Below are 22,841 nucleotides of genomic sequence, written 5' to 3' on the forward strand. Positions count from 1 at the left end.
GCCCTCACTCCAACAACTCGGTGCCCCTTGTAAGTCTCTGGTTCCCCCCGCCACCCATGCAGCTGACCAGGCACTGGTGCTCAGAGTGAGCAGGTCCATCACCACAAAAGCCTGGTTGCAGACACAGCCACTTTAAGACATGTCTGCAGCTGCCGATTGCTTCTGCCATAGCCTCTGTTCTACTCAGTCACTCGGGACTGGGCAGCCTTGCATCCTCACCCTGTCATACCTTCTCCTGTTGCAGGGTGATTTCTTATTTCTCTCCCTATTTGTAGAGCTTGTTCATCTAGATCTCAGGTGACTCTGCTTGCTGTTTGCTCCGTGTTTCTGTCACAACTTTGTTTTGGTCACAAAAGGAATGAATGTGGTCGCAAGAGGGATGAACAAAGCCTCTATCATCGATGCCATTTTTTTCTCCTCTAGGCCTTAGCCATTAAAAAGAGATCAGATACTGGGGCCAGCTTGGGGTTTATGAGAAACCAAAATAATATGAACCATTTATTTGGGTTTTCTTTTTACTTACTTTAGGGAATACATTATAGGACCTTGCTTAGCCAGGTGTAGTTTTATCTGTAAGGTAAAAGTTTTAAAGCCAATAATACTTTGAGAAAGAAGGAGAAGTAGTGGAAGAGAGAGAAAGTGAGAGGGAGAGGGGGAGAAGAAGAGGGATGGGGTAGAGAACAAGAAAGAGGAGAGAGAGACTTAATAAGAAACATCAGATACAGTAGTATTTCACATAGAAATCTGATTTTAAAAAATTAAGTTATCTTCAAATTTGATTATCTATGACTCTCTTTTGTACATATTTATTCTCTCTCTTAGGCTCTCATACACTACACACACACACGCACACACACACACACACACACACACACACACACACACACACCTCATGGTGGTTGTGAACTTTTTCTGATAGTTTGTTCAAAACAGGAAAAAACAACAATGTTTGGAAATGACTGGGCTGTTTTACCTTTTGAAGTAATGATTTTATACTGCATGGTCTTTCATAAAAAGCTCAAAAGTTACTCACAGCTCTGTTGACCCGAATACTGTATAGATAACCCATTTTACCAACCAATGTGCAGCCAATACTAACTAGACAATGTTTGGTCTCAGTCTTAATGAGGTTTAGAACAATCCTCTACTCTTTCTTTGGAAAAACTTGTTTTCTGCATCCTTGGTGAAAATTCTGGTGTTTATAAACTCTTTATTCCTCTTTCCATTCTCTTCTCTCATTCGATCTTTCTGGGTCCATTCCATTGAAAGCATCTTGTTATCCAGTGAATACTACAGTTCCCATTGGACTTCATGAAGGAAACAGTGCTGTGATTGCTTTTCCTTTTATAAAGAAAGAGAAATTTGGAACAGAGTGGCCCACAGCGACACAGAGGAGCTTCATGAGAGCAGACAATAGTGGTCCTTTTAATAGGTAATAGTCATGATGTACATTCATGTGATGGCCTACAGAGGCTTTTGCACACACTATTTTGTTCAGTCCTTGAGGTGGTCATATGAAGTGGGTTGTATAAACACAGTGGACCACTTGCTGCTCCTTGAAATATCCTCTATTTTGGCTTTCATGACATTCTCTCTTTCCAATGTTTCTCCTACCTCTGTTTCTCTGTCTCTTTCATTGGTTTATCTTTCTTCACTTTTACATGTTGGAGGCTCCAGAGCTTGGTTCACCTTTTCTATTTACACATTGCCTTGAGGTGCTTTCTTCTAATGTAATGACTTCACGTTCCATCCATGCACTGAAGACTTCCAAACTTGTGTTTCACCCTGGACTTCTTCCTCAACTCTAGGCTCATATATCTAACTGCATAGTTGGAATTTCTTTTCAGAGATCTAAGAGGTCTTTCAAACATAATCTGACCAAAACATTTCTCCTGTTTCCTCCCTGCCTGCATATATCTACTTCTTTCCCAGGCTTCCCCTTCTTGGTAAATGGCACCACCTCTCAGTAAATGGCACTACCATCCAAACAGTGGCTCAAGCAAAAGTTCTTAAACTCATTCCTAATTTTCTTTTCTTAACCCTCACATCAAATACATCAGCAAAACCTGTCAGGTTTATTCTAAAGCATATTCCAAATCTTTCCCTGCTCTCTGTTTCCACTATTTCCATCCTAACCTCTCTTTTGGATAATTGCAGAAGCTTCCTAATAGTCACTTGCTTTTATTCCACCCATCCCACCCTCTGCCATTGCCACCATCTACTCATCACACGGAAGGCAAACAGAGAAAATTTCTGAAAACTGAAAATTTGATATTGTTCTCTTTCAGAAAACAGTTCAGTGGTTTTCTATTACAGCTAGAATAAAATTCAGGCAAGGAAGATCCTGTAGCTCCTGAGACTCTGCATAATCTATCCCTTGCCCACAACTTGGACTCATATCACCCCCACTTCTCCTCAGCCCCTCCACTTGCTGCCTTGCTACCCCTCCGATATGGGGAATTCACTCTGACGTCAATAAACTTTCCTCTTTTTCATCTCACTCTACATCTTCCTACTGCTGGCTTCCTTTGGATTATCATACTTCATCTCAAATATCATCTCAAAGTGGTCTTTCCTGACTACACTATCCAAGTACCCTCCTGTCTATCCAGCCACAGTCCCTCTGTCACGTGGACTTCCTATATGGCATCCACCACTGGCTGACATTATTCCATTTATTTATTGGCTTACTCACTTATTGTTTGTCTTTCTTTCTCTTCTAAAATATAAGCCCCAGGAGAGTGGACATTGCATCTTTGTTATTTGCTGCTGTATCCTCACTGACTAGAACAGTGTAGGCACAGAGTAGGAATAGTAATTATTTATTCACTGAGAGAAAGATAAGGAAACCAAGGCTCCAAAATATTAACTCACTTGCCAGGATACACATCAGTGACTGAGCCAGGACACTGGGCCAGGTGTGTTGCCTCATTGTTCATGCCCTTTTGTACACTCAGTGGCCGTCATAAGGAAGAGTCCCAGAAACCTCTCTTCTAGTTACATGCACATGGCCCTGAGGCCCTGGCCAAGGACTTCTAGGATCAGCCACTTGAAGAAAAGGGCTATGTACCCAGGATGTCAGATGCTGCTACTGAGTCTTGTGGAATAAGCCAGGTAGCCAGCTGCATGCAATGGGACTTATAGTTTGTGCAGTGGGCTGGAGAGCTCTGGGTGCAGGTCAAGTGCAGTACTGGAGCAATGTGGTGTGGTCTCTGTGGGGAGGACATTGCTCCCACAGAACCTGGCTATGCACACTGGAGGGTCCTGGCTATTCTTTCAGGGGGCTCTAACCATGGAGGAACTCTCTAGGGCCCTTGGACATGCAGTCCACTACCTAGATGGAATCAGTCAGCAAAGGAAAGGTGGGTTTTAGCTCTTTGGATGTTTAAAGAAAGCTTTTAAAACCAGAAAGTACCTGGGAGGCCTTGGTCTCACTTGCCATGTAACCACAATTACCTAAGGAAGAGATTGGCTTCTGATGGCAAAAGGTGGCAGAGGTGAAATCATCTGAGGCACTGAATCAATCGTACCACCTTCTAAAGGAATGGGAATTTATGAGGACAGCATCGTGGTCCACAAGCTTTCCCTGACTGAGTCTGGGGATAATCAGGCTGGGAGGAAAGAAATATGAAGAATTTTTCAGGCTCAAGGAAGTAAATGCTGTGTGTGAGTAGGTGTAGATGCATAGCAGAAAGAAGGGGCTAATTTTAGCTGAGGGCTGGCCCAGGGGATCTGGTGACAAAAGGGAGTAGAGAACTGGCAGCTCAGTTGGACACAAGGCCACTCTGAATAGTCTTCTATGGGGCCTAGAACCTTCAGACAGTCCTGTTTCATTGAGGTCCTGTCCTGGGTGTGCTCTGTGCACTTCTTCCCAGTCTTTCAGGAGCTGGTGCTGCATCCAAGGAAATCCTGGGGGATGGTTTCTTTGGATGAAAATGCAGCCTCCCTGGGAACTTCATTTGCATGGAAGGAAGGGGGCTCATGAAGGGAGAAGGAGCATGAGCCCCCAAACCTTCATTTTTCTCCACCCCAGCACCCCACATAAGCAGACCCACATAGGTCAATAAAATCCGATACAACCATTTATGTATCATTTCCCCTCTGAGCCTAATGTGCTCAAGAGCTTCCCTCAACTATGCACCCAGGAAGCTCTCATTTGCTTCTTCTGAGAGTACACAAATTTAATAGGCCACAACCTCTTGTTTTTCCAGTTGTTGATGTCAAAGATGACTCATTATGTCTACGCTAGCTTTACTGATTAATCTTACTTATGCACATGTCTTATTTCTCCCTGAAGGTTTGCTGGCAGCATTTATTTCTGTTACACTAGGAACAAAATAGCAGACAGATCTCTTGAGTGTTACATATTGCAGACTCCATCTCTTTGGCCTTCCACATTAATTGCCTTTAAGTGACAACAGGGGGCTAATATGTTGCACACACACCTTTGTTTTGACAAAATTTTTGCTTTCATTTCTAATCATTTGTGTAAAAACCTCTGGTTTGGGTTTGTTCAGATCTCTTGGACAGGGAATTGATCTCCAAACCATTTCCAAATTGCTTCCACTTTGGAATCTTGCTGAGCTTGGCATTTTCTACCCTGGATCAAAAGCCTCAATTCCTTTATCAGTCAGAAAACAACACACATCACACTGGCAATGAATCCTAATCCTAAACCTCAATAGGATTTTATTTTTTTTAATTAAAATTGTGATCCTAAGATATTCATTGTTTGAGAATATTTTTTTTTAAGTTGGGATTCTTCCTGGGACCTTTGCTGATTTCTGTACCTTTGCTTTTCACTCCCTACCTGAATAATTTCTGAGTTGATTCCAGCTAGAACAGCCAGATACAGATAAAATACCACTTTTCTTGAGTGGAGAATGTGAAACAGTGTAACTTTATGAAAAATATTGCCATTGGACTCCACATTTGTTATTCTGGTGTACAAGATAGGCCAAGCTGATGGGAGGGCGATAACCAGGAGGTATAGGTCAATGTAATGAAAGCTAAACCTTGGGCACTGCAATGAGGATGAAAATGAAGGAGGAGAGGAGCTTCCCCAAGGGGGCAGGGGTCAGAAATGCCTCCCGTGGTCTGGAGGTCCCAGAGCCTGCCTCTCAACATGTGTCGGGTCCCTAGGGAAGTAGGGAGACAGGTCCATTCCTGGCCCACTCCTGAGGATTTAGTTCTGGCGGTCTGAAGGGACTTGGAATCTGTGTTTAACAAGTACATCCATGATGCTGGTGTAGGTGCACCTTGGACCGCCCTTTGAGATGCACTATGCCAAGCTAAGAAGCATGTTCAGGATTCAGGAGGTAGAAAGTAGAAGGTAGAAGGAAACTCTCCACCAGACCTTTCCAGACCTTCACACGTTGGTCTTGTACCAGTCCATGAACATTAAACAGGATCATATCTGAGACATTACATTAGGCAGGGATGATATGGAGGTACAGCGGTTACTTTCTATCTATCTCTGCCCTTGAAATGTGTTTAGAATGAAATACATACTCAGGACTTATAACACAGTGTGATCCATACTCACACTACTAAAGCTTCATGCTGTATTTTAAAAATATTATTTCTGGAGCATGGGAGAAGCTACTACTCAAGTGAAAAAATAAATGTCATACTTATCCACTCTGTTTCTTAAAATTGTCTTAGTCTTTAAAATAAATGAAGTGTCAATGGGAGATAGGGATGTGGTTTGGAGCCTTCAGCAGGCTTCTCTAGGTAAATCTCAGTACAGGCCCTTAGGATTTTGGACCAAAGCCCTGCCATCCACCACAGATAACTACTCTCCTTTTGAGAAACACACTTATTCTGTTACTGGGACTTTGTAGAGACTGAGCATTTAATCACAGGCCATCAAGTTAACATGCGACCTGAGTGGCTCATCATGAATGGGGAGTTATCTGACTAACCAAGCATGAAGTTGGTGTACACAGCAATGTTCCAACATTGAATGGGAGTGGTATACATATGATTGGGCCTGAACAGCCCTTGAAGGCACAAGTAAGTTACATGAAGAAGTGTCCCACATGCCTATGGTCCCCACTCCTGCTACACACTGCCTTCTCTCTCCCAACCTGCACCTATGGCCTCGTGAGAAATTCCTTATGATCAGTTAACAGAGGAAAAGAAGACTGAGGTCTGTTTTACAGATACCTCAGCATGATGTGCAGCCACCACCCAAAAGCGGACAGCTGTAGCACTGCAATCCCTTTCTGGAACATCCCTGAAGAATAATCATGAAGGAAAAGTCCTAGTGGGTGGAATTTCTAGGAGTGCACTGATTGTCCACTTTGCTTGGAAGGAGAAATGGCCAAAATGAAATTATATGCTGATTCGTGGGCTGTCCCTACTGTTTTGACTGCATTATCAGAGACTTGGAAATAACACGTTTGTATTAGAGCTGACAAAGAAATCTGTAGAAGTATGTAGATAGACCTCTCTGAATAGGCAAAAAATGTGAATGTATTTGTGTACCATGTAAATGTTCACCAAAGGGTAATCTCAGCAGAAGAGGATTTTAATAATTAAGTAGGTGGATGACCCATTCTGTGGATATCACTCAGCCTCTTTCCCAAGCCACCTCTGTCAGTGTCCAATGGGCCCATGGACAAAATGGCCATGGTCACGGAGATGGAAGTTATGCATAGGATCAGCAATGTGGACTTCCACTCACCAAGGCTGACCTGGCTATGGCCACCACCGAGTGCCCAATATGCCAGCAGCAGAAACCAGCACTGAGTCCCAAATATGGCACCATTTCCTGGGGTGATGAGCCAGCTACCTAGTGGTAGGTTGATTACATTGGATTGCTTTTTATCATGGAAGGGGTGGCATTTTGTCCTTACTGAAATAGACACTGATTCTGGATACAGATTTGCTTTCCATGCATTCATTGTTTATGCCAAATGTTCAATCTGTGGATTTACAGAATGTCTTCTTCACTGCCATGGTATTCCACACAGTATTGTTTCTGATCAAGGAGCTCACTTCACAGCAAAAGAAGTGAGGCAATGGGCTCATGCTCACAGAATTCACTGGTATCCCTATCCTTAAGCAATTGGCTTGATAGACTAGTGTAGTGGCCTTTTGAAGACTCAGTTACAGTGCCAGCTAGGTGACAATACTTTGCAGGGCTGGAGTAAGGTCCTCTAGAAGACTATATCTCCTCTGAATCACTGTCTAATACATAGTATTGTTTCTCCAATAGCCAGGATTTATTGGTACATGAATCAAGGGATGGAAATGGAAGCAGCACCACTTGCTTTTATTCCACTAGCAATTTTTTTCTTCTTATTCTTGGGATTTTATGTTATGCTGGGCTAGAGATCTTGGTTCCAGAGGAAGGAATGCTTTCACTAGGAGACACGATAATGATTCCATTGAATTTGAAGTTTAGATTATCATCTGGCTACTTTGGCTCCTCATGCCTCCAAATCAATAGGCAAATAGGTAATTATGGTGTTGGCTGAGGTGATTGATTTTGACTACCAAGGGGGAAATTAGACTACTGTAACCATACAAATCTTCACTTCTTTAAAATGACTTTTCCTCTTCTCTTTCTCCTTGATTCAAACTGGCCTTGAGCTCACTTGCTTCTTTTCTTTCCTTACCCTTCTGCATACTGCATGATCGCTCCCTTAATCATTAAGCCCGTAAGTCAGCATCAAACAGTCTTAGGGACAAAACCTTAGGTCTGTTGACCACAGAAACAGAGTTTTGGTCAAACTGAAGATAACATCTTGCAGCTCTACACCCATGAATGTGGAAAGACCCTACAAGCAACCCCTTGAAACCAGACATAATGACACCATGAAATGACACCAAGACCTAATGCAATGATCAGCTGCCTCCTACCTTAGCCCTGACCGATCAGTAGAGCTCATGGCCACAACTACCTTAGCTACTCATGAGTTTTTCCCTATATAACTAATCCCTTAGAGGCCACTGGGGAGCCAAGGCTTTGAGTGCTATCTCACCTGTGTCTCCAGACTTGGCACCATTTCCTTGAATGTGTCTCTTTGCTGCACACTCCTGTCTTTGTCTCTTTTGGCTTTAATGCATGCAAGCACAATGAACCCCTTGTGTTTGGTAACACTACTACCAAAATGGAGGCAAAGAAGGGAATATCTGATGCCTTTGGGTATCTCTTAGTATGAGGCTGTATTTATCATGTGCATTTCCTTCTTTATTTTGATGTGAATATGTTTGTGTAAGATATATACGTGTATATATGTCTCTCTCTATATAGGTCTCTATATATGTATGTATGTATATATGTATATGTATGTATATGTGTATATGTATATGTATGTGTGTACACATACACACACACATATATTTAATGTATTAGTTCATGCAGCTGGAGGTGATTCTAATAGCTTATGTGGTTGGTTGACTGAAACTTGGACTCAATGTCAGCCTACATTTGATAAGGTTGAGGTGGTAAAGCTGCCCTGGCATGATGCAGAGAATGGAATTTAAAGGTCAGATAGATAGAAATATAGATAGAAATGTATCTATCTAGCCTTTAAATTCCATTCTCTGCATCATGCTAGGGCAGCTGGCATGAATGTTGGACTGGATTTATCATGTACCTCCTGTTCCCCACCCATGTTCCTAGAGAAGGCCCAGGAGACACTCCCTTCACTAATATATTAGATCTGACAAACATGAAGTAAGCTCTTTAGATGCTTAGTGAGATATATATGAGGTATGTTAGAGGGTCAAAGATAAAATCATTCCTGGTACCAATTTTGTATCAGTCATGGTTTAATCAGGAAAGAGAAATTACATATTAATTTAAATACAGATAATTTAATATAAAGAATTATTAACTGTAACAGGGGAATGAAGTAATAAAGGATTGAATAGTAAACAAATAAAGATTACTCTTAACACAGAAATAGCAGATGTAAAGAACAGTCGCTACTTCTAGGGATGAGGTAGAGCATCCAAAGAAATGATCTCTTAGGGCTGGTAAATCATCCTAGGGATACAGGGTCCATCTTGCTGGGGACCCAGCCTTTCCTTCAGTCAATGAGCTTCAGGTTACCTATTTGGCTCAGGTCTGGAAACTGGGTAACAGATTGTTATGAGCTGAATGTTTGTGTCTTTGCCTAATTCATATGATAAAGCCCTAATCCCCAAAGTTAGAGTATTTAAAGATAGGGCTTTTGGGAACTGATTACTATTAAATGAGGTCATGAGAGTAGGGCCCTCATCATGGGATTAATGCTGTTATAAGATGAGACAGAGAGCTTGCTTCCTCCCTCTCTCCCCACATGCACACAAAGAAGAGGACACATGATCACATAGTGAAATGGCAGTCATGCACAGGCCAAGAAAAGTCCTCAGAATGAAATGTATAATGCCGGCACCTTTATCTTGGTATTCCCAGCATCCAGAACTGTGAGAAATAAATTTCTGTTTTATTAAGCCACCCAGTCAATGGTATTTTGTTATGGCAGCCTGAGCTGACTGAAATAGAATTTGAGTTTTTATTGGAGTGGCTGTCATCAGCTCATCCCTCTTGACTTTCTTTTTTAGTATATAGTTAAAGCAAGACCCTCATAGACTGCCCACCTTTCTTGTTCTTAGGAATTACATGTTATATTACATGTTATATTTTTTCATCTCCATATCTCTCTATAGGCCAGGCTCTTGTTTTTTTCCATCCAAGCTCTTGTTGGTAAATGTTAGTTAGGTCTTAAAGTTTCTTTTCTCCTTCAGTCAGATTAGTACTCTTGTAGCCATGTTATGTTGTGATATGATCCTAGTTATTGATCCGTTGATTAGTAGAGGAGGTGAAGGTAGATCCTGAGGAGGTGTGTGTTGCCTTGCAAAGCAGAGATGTCTCTCCGTCTTTAAGCAGGGGAGGGGGATGTGTCTTGGTCTTTAATAAGGAGGAGGGGCTACTTCCAAAGACCCAAAAGTTCAGGAGGACATGGAGTTTCAAAGTTCTCCAATACATTAACCCAGATGTCCACATCTCGTTTCAAGGTCTCAACCCTTTTCATCCCTGACTCTGACTTCAGCATAGTGGACTTGCTGGGGTTAAGAATTCAATCTTCCTTGAAGTTCCACTACCTTCATAGTTAATCCTAGTCCTGATCTTGGCTCCTTCTGCAAGAGATGAGGATCTCTTTCGATGTTGCTAAGCAAGCTCTGACTTTCACACTATACATTTAATTGATGATTAATCACCCTCAGCCTTTCATTGTCTTTCTTTCACTGAGCATCAGTGGCACTCAGTAAGATGCAACCAATTTTATTGTTTTTATGATCATTACTTCTCTTGAGCTTCTCAGAAGGCTAAGACATTACATCTGTAATGTCTGTTTATTGCTGTCCCATTCCAGCTTATGACTGGTGTAGGTTTTAAAAACTGCACTGCTTCAGCATGCTAGGGGTTGTCTATTCTATCTATTTCAGTTATGGGGTCTTCACTGTCAGCCAGTGGGTGGTACAATCCAAAAATCTCATTTTAGAGCCTGCTTCCTTGAATTATTCCTTCAACTACTCCTGACTGCAGCTGTTTTAGGTCATGATCACTGGGAAACAGACTCTCAGGAAGAGGAAGCTTATTGGGAAGAGCTCTTAGTAGCAGCACAATGTGGAATGAGGAAAACAAGACTGAACAGAGGGAGGAACAGCAACACAGTTGCAAGAAAAGCAGAAGCCAATCCTTTCCAATCTGGGCTGGCCCTTCATAGATGTTTTAAATAGCAGAATGGAGGCTGCTCTTTGTACCCCTACAGTGACCAGTCATTAGAGGGTAGGTAACTTTGGACAAGGCAGCTAGCTTCCTTTAGCTGAGGACAATTTCTGTGGTGAGACTCACAGACGCACCCAGTGGTGATTTGCCCAGATCCTAAATGTACAATTAGAAAGCACATACTCAACAGTTGACAGAATACTTACAGTGGTCCCTTGGCCTATGGGGTAAGAGCTAGTGCAATAGAGAAGGCCAAGTAGGAGTTTCTGAAACTGCTCCCCTCCATCTCCAGACAAGACAGCAAATCAAAAACAGTATTGCTTTCTGGGGTAAATGGCAAAAGTTACTGCCCCTAAGCCTCAATATGATGGCTATTTCAGCTCCAAAGCTCCTTATGGGATGAGCCAAAGCCTGTTTTGAAACTGCACTATGGTCCACTTAGCCCAGGCTTGCTTCCCTCACTCCCCATAAATCTCCTACATGAAAATCTCCAGCTTAGCACCTGTTTCCCAAGGGACCCAACCTGGGATACTGGGATACACATTACTGAAAAAAAGCATTTTGTAAAATTGCATTCATTATGAAATATTGTTTACATGAGGCATTAGAGAGGTAGCAGCTAAGAGCATAGCTTCTGGAGTCCAAGTCTGACTTCCGGAGTCCAAGCCTGACTTCCAATCCAAGCTGCGGTACTTACAGCAGGGCAACCATAGAAAATTTGTTCCATTTCTCTGGGCCTCAGTGAATCCACAGTAAAATTCAGATAAGAATAATAATACTTATGAGTAAGAACATAAGTACTTATCATGTAAGTATGCATGAGTACGTAAATGTTGTGAGGATTAAACAAGTTACTACATATAAAGCATTTTGCACAGTACTGACCCATGGCAAGTCCTCAATTATATTAGTTGTAATTATTATGTTAAATTATTTATCTCCATGTTGCATAGATATATAAAGGATATAAACCATGATTGATAGTGGTTGTCTCCCAGTGTTGAGATTTCTGGGGTTTTCTTACTACTTTTTGGTGGCATTTGAATTTCCTATAACAAGTCTGTGTTATCTTTATATATAGAGAGAAAAAGACATTTTAAAGGGAACTAGCCACCTTGTCAATGCCAGAGACACCAGACTGACTCCTTCTTCTTGGACCTTCCCTCTGCCCTTGTGCTGTACTTTTCCCTCTTGGCTTCAACTCCTCACAGATACTAATTCTCAGATCACTTCCAAATACCTCATCTCATTGTCCTCAGAAAAATAGTGCCTGTCTGAATTAATTTTCTATTGCTGCACAACAAATTACCACAAACCTAACAGCTTAAAACAGCTCCCATTTATTTTCTCCTTTATTTTCAACCAGTTCCAAAGGTCAGAAAACTGGTATAGCATGACTGGAAGAGAGTGTGACTCTGTTCAGAGTATCACCAACTAAAATCAAGGGATCAGCAGGATGCTTTAGAGGAAATCTTGCTTTCTAAATGCAGAAATCAGTTCCCTGTATAACTGTAGTCCCATTTTCTTGTTGAAATTCAGCTGGGGGCAGCTCTCAGCTTCTAGTCTTGTCACTTCAATTCCTTGTATTGTGGCCACCTCCATCTTCAATGCAGCAGTGACACATTGGGAAACTCTGCCTTTCCCTTCTACCACTAGCCAGAGAAAACTCTCTGATCTTAAAGGGTTCGAATGATTAGGTCAGGCCCATGTAGCAAATCTCCCTATCTTAATTAATATCAACTGTGCTGTATAACATGACCTGGTCATAAGGGTAAAATCCACCACGCAGGGACTATGCAGGGCACGTCCAGCAGGGGTGGGGAATCGGGAGGCTATTTTGGAATCCTGCCTACAACACCGCCCCAGTGTCCAACCTAGGCCCCTACCCTCATGGCCCCTAACCCCTGGACATAATGGTAAGTGGAAAAGTAAGGAAAACCAAGTGAGGCAAACTTTTAGGTTTCTTCAACAGTTACAGGAGCTGGAATGGGTGTGGAGTGTGGGGGGACCAGAGAGCTAGAGAAAGAACCGAGTATGACAGCCAGCTGGATGAAGGATTTAGGCCAAGCCCAGAAATGGCTTCTGGAAGTCCCTGGAACTTGAATCAGAGCTGAGGAGGTGATGGGGACAGGAGATAAGAAGAGCGGTGGGAGGGCACATTTTCCAAAATGCTCCCAGCAATTTTCATAGTCATAAGCTGGCATGAACAGTGGTCTTCAGACTCATCTAATCCAATGCACCCTTTTCCATAAACAAATATTTCTTAACACTCTTTACACACATGCACAGTTTTTTGAAATTGGTATAATGTCTTACTTAAGTAAAATAAAAGGAAAGTAATTCATAATAAAATAATATTCATTTCAACATGTAAATGCTTGAGCAGGGACAGAACAGAGTAAATAGAAAGATGCTTGTATTTGTATGTGAAATCACCTTGAAAGTGACAAGCTTCAGTCCAGATTGACTAATGCAGGTGTTATAGCAGAGAGGTGGATACTGGGAGGAGCATTGGCATTGGGGATGTGACTTTTAAAATGCTGCCTAAGTCCCAGCTTATCTCGTTCACAAGTGGTTGCATATCTGGAAAATTCCTTAGTAAAACTTTGCAAAAAGGACTTTATGTTTACTTGGAGTTCAGGTTTAAGCCCAAATACTTAAAAACAAATTTTTAGCACACAAATGTCTGGGAAAATATTTGAAAGTCAGGTGGGATGTAGGACAATGCTCCCTTTTGTATCCTACATATCAAGGATGTCAGAATTCCAGACCCCTGCCCACTAAATGCCTATAGTACAGCCCCATGATTGTGCCTACTATACCCCGTCATGAGGACCAGGACATTAAAGGGGCCCTGTGAAAGCACACCAATGATAAGCAGAGATGGTTATCCTGCATGCTACCAATTTCCCCCTCTTTTTTTGGAAGAGCCAGAAAACTGAAACAGTTTGTATGGATTTAGTTAATAAGACACACCAAAATGGGGATTTTACCAACTTGCAAATTGCACCTGGATGGAGGAGCTCTCTGTGGCCTCGTTCTGCTGGCCCTACACTTCTGCCAAAACATATTGCTTGCTATGTGACATTTTCATTATTTACTGCTTTGAGGTTCAGGGAGAAAAGTGGCAAGGCTGGTCTCCACTTACTCATTCATTAGTTCTAATTAAACTCTCTAATTTTATTTATGCTGCCACAAATGGATTCATAATTTGCCAATAAAGAACAGGAAATCTTAAAAAGCATCTTGAGGAATCTGCGGTCTCTAAACATAGACCTCACAGAAATGGGGTGGGCTGTGAGTAAGGGCTCCTGCCAGGCTAGAGCAGGCAAGTTTTTGAAGCTTAACCACTTCATACAACCTCAGAATGGCCAATGGCTCTGAGGTCTATTTTCCCTAAGGGGCTGATGCATTGAGAGGCAGGGACATTATCTCTTTATCTACAGTACCTAGGAGAGTGGCATCCTGTATCACTGGAGGGAAAGGACCAAGTTTGTAGGGGAGGGGGTGGCAGAGAGCTCATTCCCCAGTTAGTAGGGGAAATGGACAATGACCCAGCCAGCTACAAAATAGTCTAAGGAATGCTATGCTGGAGTTAAGAACGGAGAACAGAGAGGACTCCCTACAGCCTGAAGGTGAGTGTTGGGAAAGCTTTGTGAAAGGGCTGGACTTTGAATTGAATCATGGAGGACTCTAGAATATCACCACCTGACAATCTGAAGAGAAGGAGGACATGAGCAAAGAGTCAGATGTTTATTTCTCCACTTTCCAAGGGCCAGGCACATTACTAGCTTCAAATATGAGGGCAAGAAAAACTAATGAAAATGTAACAGCCTGAATTGGGGAAATTTAACCCAGAAACATGCAAATGTGATTTCCCCCCTTCCAATAACCATTACCATCAGCATTGCTTTCTCAGGTTATTTTTCTCTTCCTGAAAGTAGATAGGAAAGAAAACTTGATTTCTTGTGAGAAATATTATCCGGGTCACATTTTATAAGTTTGGCTGATATTCTAATACAGAGTTAAAACTTTTGTGCCTTTTCAGGTAAATATTCAGCTTATTTGGGTGTCACGATCCTCTGCTCAGGTCTTCAGAAGCAATGAGCTGCTGGCAGAAAAGTGCATGTGGCCTGTCCCCCTCCCTCCCTACTCCCCCAGCCTCCCCTCCCTGCCCCAAGTATCTGAGCCCCTGCAGGCAGTGTGCTGGGGGCAGAATGAGGAACAGTCCTTCTTAGGGACCACCTGCTCTTGATGAAAGCAGAAGTGGCTCTCTTTGTTTGTTCATTCCTGTATCTCCTTTCAGTGCTAGCAATCTGTGCAGACTTTAGAGTCCCCATGAATCTGCATGATCTCTGGGTAACAGTGCAGTGATTGCTGGCTGCCAGTGTCTTTGTGTAAATGGCAGATCATCTCTGGTACCATGAGCCTTCAAAAAAGCCATCTTGTTGCCTTCCACACTTCTGGCACTGAGCATTGTAACAATCATTTGAGTCATCTTCCATCCATATCAGTTAACTGTTACTGCATAAGAAAGTACTATAGAATACAGTACTTGACACAACCAATATTTGTTAGTTTTCAAACCCTTCAGGTCAGCAAGTACTTTCTCTGGTCTGGGTCATCTCCACTGATCGCTGTGGTCAGCTGAAGGCTCAGTTCTCTGTTGGGGCTGAATAGTATGGAATGTTCTCACCCACACATCTTGATTTGGTCTGATGTCCACTGAGCTTATTTGCATGGCAGCTGTCATAAGACTGCCAAGAGAAACAACATTTCAAGCCCCAAGGCACTAAAGATGTTTTGAAAAAATTATTTTATCGATATATAATTTAAACATCATAAAATTAACTTTTAAAGTGTATAATTCAGTGGCTTTTATGATATTTGCAAAATTGTGTAACCATTACCACTAATTTTGGAACATTTCATCATCTCCAAAAGGAAACCTATACTTATTAGCAGTAACTCTCCAACTCCTCTTTTCCCATGCCCTGGGAACTACTTATCTACATTTGTCACTATGCATTTGCCTATTCTTGACATTTCGTACAAAGGGTATTATATAATATGTATGTGTATTTTTTTTTTTTGTCCCTAGCTTCTTTCACATGGCATGATGTTTACAAGGTTTATCCATGTTCATTCTTTTTATGGCTGAATAATTTTCCATTTATGGATATACAACATTTTGTTTATTCATCAGTTGATGAACTTTTGAATTTTTCCACCTTTTGGCTATTACAAATAACACTGCTATGAACCTTGTGTACAACTTTTTTTATGTGGACCTATGCTTTCAATTCTCTTGGTTATATATCAAAAAGTGGAATTGCTCAGTCATTTGATAATTTTTGAGGAATTGTCAAACTATTTTCCAAGCAGTTGTAGCATTTTACATCACCACTAGCAACGTATGAAGGTTCCAATATCTCCACATCCTCTCTAACACTTATTATTTTTCATTTTTTGATCACAGCCATCCTAGTGATACAAAATGGTATCCATTATGGATCTAATTTGCATTTCTCTAAGGACTAATGATGCTGAGCATCTTTTCAGGTATGTGTTTGTTGGCCATTTTATATAATTTTTGAAAAATGTTTTTCAGGTCTTTTGCCTTTTTAAATTAGTTATTCTTTTTGTTTTGAGTTGAAGGTGTCCTTTATTCTGGATTATAGCTCCTTATCAGATGTATGATTTGCAAATACTTTCTCCTATTCTGTGGATTTTCTTTTCACTTTCCAGATAGTGTTCTTTGGTGAAGAAAAGTTTTCCATTTTGATGAAGTGCAATTAACCTATCTTTTCTTTTGTTGGTGAACTTTTGATGTCATATCTAAGACTTCATTGCCAAATGCAAGGTCATAAAGATTTACTCCTAAGTTTTCTTCTAAGAGTTTTGTAGTTTTAGCTCTTTCATTTAGGTCTTTGAGTCAAGTTTTGAGGTGGATTTCCAGCATCATTTTTCTGCATGTGAATGTCCGGTTTCCCAGTACCATTAACTAGTCTTGGCACTTGTGTTGCAAATCAATTGACTATAGATATGTGGGTTTATTTCTGGACTCTCAATTCTATTCCATTGATCTACATGACTATCTTTATGCCAAAATAATATTTTTAAATGTAAATTTATTATGTCACTTCCTTACTTAAAACTCTTCAATGAATTTGCTTTGTACATAGAATAAAATCTAAATTCCATGCCTCGCTTATAAAGTTCTAGATATCTGGAACTCCTCCTTGCCTGGCTTCAGCCACAGGGACTCAATTTCTAGCCTTTAAATTTGCCAAGTTTGTGCTTGCCTTACCCTCTATGCACTACAGTTTCCTGTTGAGAATCCTTTTCTTCTTTATGCCCACATTCAGATGGTAGCCAAGAAGTCTCCTATTCAGATACTACTTCACACCTATTAAAGAGGCATCCCAGTTGCTCTCTAATACATTATCTAATTTTATTTTTCTTAGTAGCATTTATTACTTTATATTTTTATTTGCTTAATGCATTTATCATTTTTTACCTCTACTAGAATGTAAGCCCCACAAGAGCAGGGTCTTGTCTTCCTTGTTCACCTCTGTATCCCCAAATCCTACTCAGCACCTGGCTCATTGTAGCTACTCAATAAAATGCATGTTCAAAGAAATTACCCAAAACCATTACATAGTTGGGGCTCTGCTTCCTCTAGTGGTTATTTGGTGAATAGCACTCTCTGAGAGTCAGCGGCTGAAAGGGAGCTACACTAATGAACTAACAAGTGAAATTGCCCCACAGCATACTAAGATCACAGGATTCCACTTTTTTTCTAGATATTCTGTAAACATATCCATGTCCTCAGGTTATTCTCACTATTGCTAAATTCTTCTTTATGTTTATACTCTCAGTTTCCATTGATATGAAGAATAGATCAACAATAACTTTTCTTCTTATTTGTTCAGAATCATCATAATTCCATTTAAAATCTCCTTAATGTATAAGTGCAGATGTTAGTTACGATGCTGGTCATTAATCGTAAAATTACACTGAAATACTGGAGTCTGCTAAAATCAGGGCACACTGAGATTAATTAACCTTTATTTTCTTCTAAAGTCTGAGTAGAGCTTTGCTCATACGTATCTGTTCTCTTACTTTTTATATCAACTTTGGAGAGTAAGGTATTTGCTGGAGATTATAAAAATGACCCTAAAAGATTAGAAAAAAAGCAATGCCAAAAATTAATCAATGAGAGATTTGAGGAAAAGTCAGGGCAAAGACAGAGTTGGACAGAATATATGAAACAATGAAATTAAGAGAGATAAAGGCACAGAACATCATGGTAGAGGTGTGACCCAAAAGTAAGGAGACTATTCCTCACACCCTATACTCCCCCTCCACACACACCCATTTCAAAGGAATCATATGATTTTATATGTCCATTGCTTTTAAAATTATTTACTCATTTATTCAACATATATTTAGCATTAGTTTTTCTAGTGGTTGCCAACATAATTCTGAGTAATATGCTTTTACCTCTATTTTTAGATTTATCAATTCGGTACAGAATTCAGTGAACTTCTGATATATTTCTACTACATTTTTATTAGTTTTTCCATGTTTGTGGGAAATGGAGAACCAAACTGGCACATTGTCGTTACCCTGGGGCTTTGAAAAGTGAAAGTTAACTTAGCCCTTCTGCTTTGTAAGAGTAAGGGCAGAGTTTCTTACACCGAACACTAAATAGAAGTAAGGACGCAAGGACAATTCTGGTCATATTTAAATGAGTTAATATTTGTAAAGCACTTGGGACAAAACTCAGCCTACAGTAGGGTTCCATAAATGCCTGTTAAGCAAAATACGTAAAAATCCAAAGCAATAAGTGCTCTACTAGAGATCTTAGAAATACTGCTTTAGGGGGCTGGGGTTGATGAAAGGGTCTAATTCTGTTTAGAAGATTGAGGAAAGCTTCAGAAAAAGAACGTTTGGGATGAGTTCGAAATGGGTGAAAGAATTCCATGTAGAGAGACCCTGAGAATAACAAGTAAATGTATGCTGGGAAGTGATTAACTGTCCCCCTCCCACCAAAAGCCTGGGTTCGTAGAGTTTGTCTATTCCTGTAGTGTAAATACCCCCTATATGGTCAATTTCAAGCTACCAATGTGAGGCCTCTGAAGGCAGAGTTGGTTGTGGACTAAATTGTGTCATAATCCCCCTAACTGCCCCTACTCTGAAGCCCAAACCCCCAATGGAACTGTATTGTAGACAGGGCCTATAGGAGGTACTTAAAGTTAAATGAGGTCTTAAGAATGGGGTAGGTCCTAATCTGATGAGCTGGTACCCCTAAAAGAGAAGAGACACCAGAACTTTCCTTCTACCACCTGAAGACACAGTGAGAAGGTGGCTGTCTGAAAGCCAGAGAGTCTTCATCAGTATTGAATCAGCAGGTACCATAATCTTAGACTTCACAGCCTCCAGAACTGTGAAAAAAATAACTATCAGTTATTGAAGCCACCCAGTGTATGATTTTTGTTATGCTCCAGCTGAATAAGATAATTGGAATGAGATGTACACAATAGGCTTGCTAGCCAGTAGGAGATGACTGCAGCAAGTCACAAAAAGGAGAATAGTAAGTAGTTTCATAAATCTTGGACACTAGTATCCAGGGAGAAATAAACAGAAATGATACAGAAATATTAGATTGGGCAAGATAATAAAATGGCTTGGATAATGTGTTAAGTAGCTTAGATTGTATGCTGCAGGGGTGGGTCTGAAGTGGAGGAGAGACATGATCTGAGCAACATCTTAAATCCCTCTGGCAACTGCATGCAAACTCGTGAGTAGGGAAAGGAGTGGAGCCAGGAGACTGGGTGCAACAGTCAAGGCAACTATTGGAGAAGATGGGCTAGTTGTGTAAGTGATAGAGGCAGAACCAATGGAACTTTGGGACTAAGTGTATGTAGGGAGGAAAGGGGAGATCTTGGTTGACATTCAGAAATCTAAGTTTGTAATAAGTACTACACATAAATTACTAAAAATCCCACCATTTCCTATATTGTGTCTTAGTCCATTTAGGCTGATAACAAAATACTACAGACTGGGGGTGGCTTATAAACAACAGAAATTTATTTCTCACAGTCTGAAAGCTGAGAAGTCCAAGATAAAAATGCTGGCAGATTCAGTGTTTGGTGAGAGCACACTTCCTGGTTCATAGACAGCCATCTTTTTCACTGTCTTCACATGATGGGAAGGGCAAGGGATCTCTCTTCTACAAGGGCATTCTTAAGGGCATGAGCGAAAAGACAGGTCCTGAGTATTCAAATGGGGACAGGAATTATCAAAGTCTGAGTTATTGCTGCTAATGTGAACTTATTACATAGTGGTTGGGAACAACTAAGTATCCGGAGGAAATTCTGCTTTCAGATTCAAGTTTGAAAACTAATATCTTACCAACTGCTTTTCTATTCTCGATATTTTATTCACAAGACTAATAGTATTCTCTATTCCCTTTAAAAAAACAAGTTACATTTTTATGTGAGATGACAGGAAGCATATGTACATTAGTGCTGCTAACAGGAGAGATATATATGGTGGTATTAGGGAGCATTACCAACTGCACTTTCAGTCTTCAAAGTGAGTAAGGTACTTCCCTACCCAGGCTCCAGAGATCCTGCCCACAGTTCTGTCACTCCCAGAGGACTTTGTGGCTGTGGCCCTTGGAAAAATCTATCCTCTCCAAGCACTGGAATCTCTGGGCTGAGAGCTGAATCTTGATTTCCTCCGGTTGTTCTGAACCTATGTGTGGACATTTTGTTTCTTTAAATGCTCCAAGCTGAAATTCTCATCTGGTTCAAAATCCTCCTTATCAATTTGACTTGAGGACAGATATTAAATGATGTAACCAAGACACTAATGTAACCAAGACATTCATATAGGCCCACTATGCACATATGCTGCCTTCGCCCAGGGTGTGTGTGTGTGTGAGAGAGAGAGATGGAGGGGAGTACAGCCCTAAGTCCTCTCCCTATTTTTTACGTGTTCACAGCTGTGTCCAGTGTCCAATGGATGTCACAGTGCCTCCTGCTTGTGGCTACTGAAATTTTCAGCGCTCAAGCCAGCTCCTTTCTCTAAGCTTACTTTCTTTTTGGGGGTTCACGGTTAATTGTAAACATTTACAGTCACACGGCCTACTCGGATACCTCTCCTTCTTTTTCTGGAAACATGTCTTTTAATCCTTATAACCTCCTTAGTAGAGAGGCATTTTCATAAGGAGCGAAGCACCTGTCCCAGGCCACACAGCTTGTCTTAACATCCTGCTCGGAGGCAGAAAGGCGGGCCTTCATCCTTCGCTCAAACCACGTGGCTCTGCGGGCCGTTCCAAAGCAACCTGGCAGTCCTGCGCATGCGCTCTAGTCCTTATCCACGCCGGCCCTTGGAGTCACTGTTGGGGGCGGAGCTGACGGCCCGCCCAGGACGCTTGCGCCGTGGCCGCTTCCAGTCGAAGTTCTCGGCTGCTGCTTTTGGGGTCAGTGTCTACGTTTTCTAATCTGCGGCCGCGTAGCCCTGGGGTGAGTGTTCGCGCGGCCGGGTTGAAAGTGAGGCGGGGGATGTCTTGGCCTCGCACGGGCCCTCCAGGCAGCCGCGGCCTTGCTTTGGGCTCCTGGCCTCCTGTCGCTATCAAAGAGCCTGTGCTTCTGAGCTGCCGGCTCTCAGGCTTGGTGCGCGCTTTCCTTCCGGGCCCACCTGCGCCCGGAAGTGACGATGCGGCGAGCGCTCTCCTAAGGCGGCTGGGACCTTAACCTTCGGCCCGGCCCCAGGCAGGCGAGCCACCGACGAAGCTTCAGCTTCTTGGCTATGTGTCAGACCCCCGCGCGCAGGCTCAGGCTAAGCCTAGGCCCTGGTTGATCGCGCGATTAAACAAACACCAGAGTTATTCGAAAGAGAGAATTGGGCTAAATACAAGTCAAGCGCTGAGGGCATTGATATATACAAGTAGGAGTATGTGAAGGAGGATTGAGCAATCTGCATGTAAGTGCTGTAACAATAATTTCCCATGTAGCATCCATCGTCACTGCCGACCCTCTTTTCAGCTGCTGTCACTTTACAAATGTATGTCTCCCATCTCCTTGTTGCATCGTTTACTCCAGTCCGTTATTGATACAGTAGCCCAAGTATTTTACAAACATTAATTGGGTCATGACATTATATTTCCATGTTTAAAACTCTTCAGAGTCATTCCATTGCACTTGGAGTGAAATCCAAGCTGTGTTTTCCTAGGCCGTATGTGATCTGGTTCTTTTCTATTCCGCCTCTTCGCTTATGCCCTTTGTCCTCAGTTAGGTATGTATGCAGCCAAAGCTCCAAACCAAGTCGTTCCACAGAAACTCCAGTGTTAAAGGGGAGGACAATGAAGATACTGTTTTTTTTTTTCAGATGATATAAGCCTTGCAGAGCGTTAGAAGATATTTTGTGAGATTTACACAATGAGTGAAAACCTTAACAGTTTCTTTAAATTAGTTATTTATGTAAAATAAATTATCACTGTACCTCAGCCTTCCTCCATTTTCCCAAATGCACCAGCTCTTAACAGCCTTAAAAATTATACATACTATTTATTTACAAAATGTTCACTACACTTTTGGCCTGATTAACTCCTATTCATTCTTTGGTTACTGTATCAGTGAGGCCTCTCTGACCTCACACCTACTTCCTCAGTGTCAATTCGGTGCCTGTTATTTTGTCATAAAGAATCCTGTACTTTCCTCATACAGCAGTTACCAAAATTACATTTGTGTGTGTGTATAGTTTATATATACATACATATACATAAATACGTATATATATAATTCTTAAAGTAAGTGTCTTCCTTTAGAGACTCTAAGCTCTGTGAGGGGCAGAAACTAGTTAACCTAGTACATTGCCTGGTATAATTGACTCTCAATAAGTATTTGTTGAATGGATGATTTATTTCACTTTTGAAAATCTTTACCTTCTGATGAGGTTCTCCAGGAAATGTGCCTTTGGTCCACAGTCTCTCCCTCTCTAAGTGGCTTCTTGATGTCTTTCTTCCTTTCATCCTTCCTCCCTCCCTCCCATTCTCCTTCTCTTCCTCTTCTAGTCCCTTCTGGCTTTTTTTTTTTTT

The 22,841-nt window shown here is 41.4% G+C and overlaps 1 protein-coding gene across 5 annotated transcripts in view; it reads left to right on the top strand.

Annotated features, from left to right (window-relative positions):
* The first annotated feature begins 21,130 nt into the window (after positions 1 to 21,130).
* ERCC6 (ERCC excision repair 6, chromatin remodeling factor) overlaps positions 21,131 to 22,841 on the top strand; it is a 67,115-nt gene continuing 65,404 nt past the window's right edge. For 3 of the 5 annotated variants that reach the window (XM_016140960.2, XM_016140964.2, XM_016140963.2), the window contains exon 1: positions 21,158 to 21,267. The gene's annotated coding sequence lies outside the window, so the exon portion shown is untranslated. Of the gene's footprint in view, positions 21,268 to 21,355; positions 21,728 to 22,841 lie in introns of those variants that run through there. The other 2 variants (XM_016140961.2, XM_016140962.2) reach the window with 2 other exon arrangements.

This window comes from Rousettus aegyptiacus, unplaced genomic scaffold (assembly GCF_014176215.1).
Source record: "Rousettus aegyptiacus isolate mRouAeg1 unplaced genomic scaffold, mRouAeg1.p scaffold_m13_p_6, whole genome shotgun sequence".
NCBI lineage: Eukaryota > Metazoa > Chordata > Mammalia > Chiroptera > Pteropodidae > Rousettus > Rousettus aegyptiacus.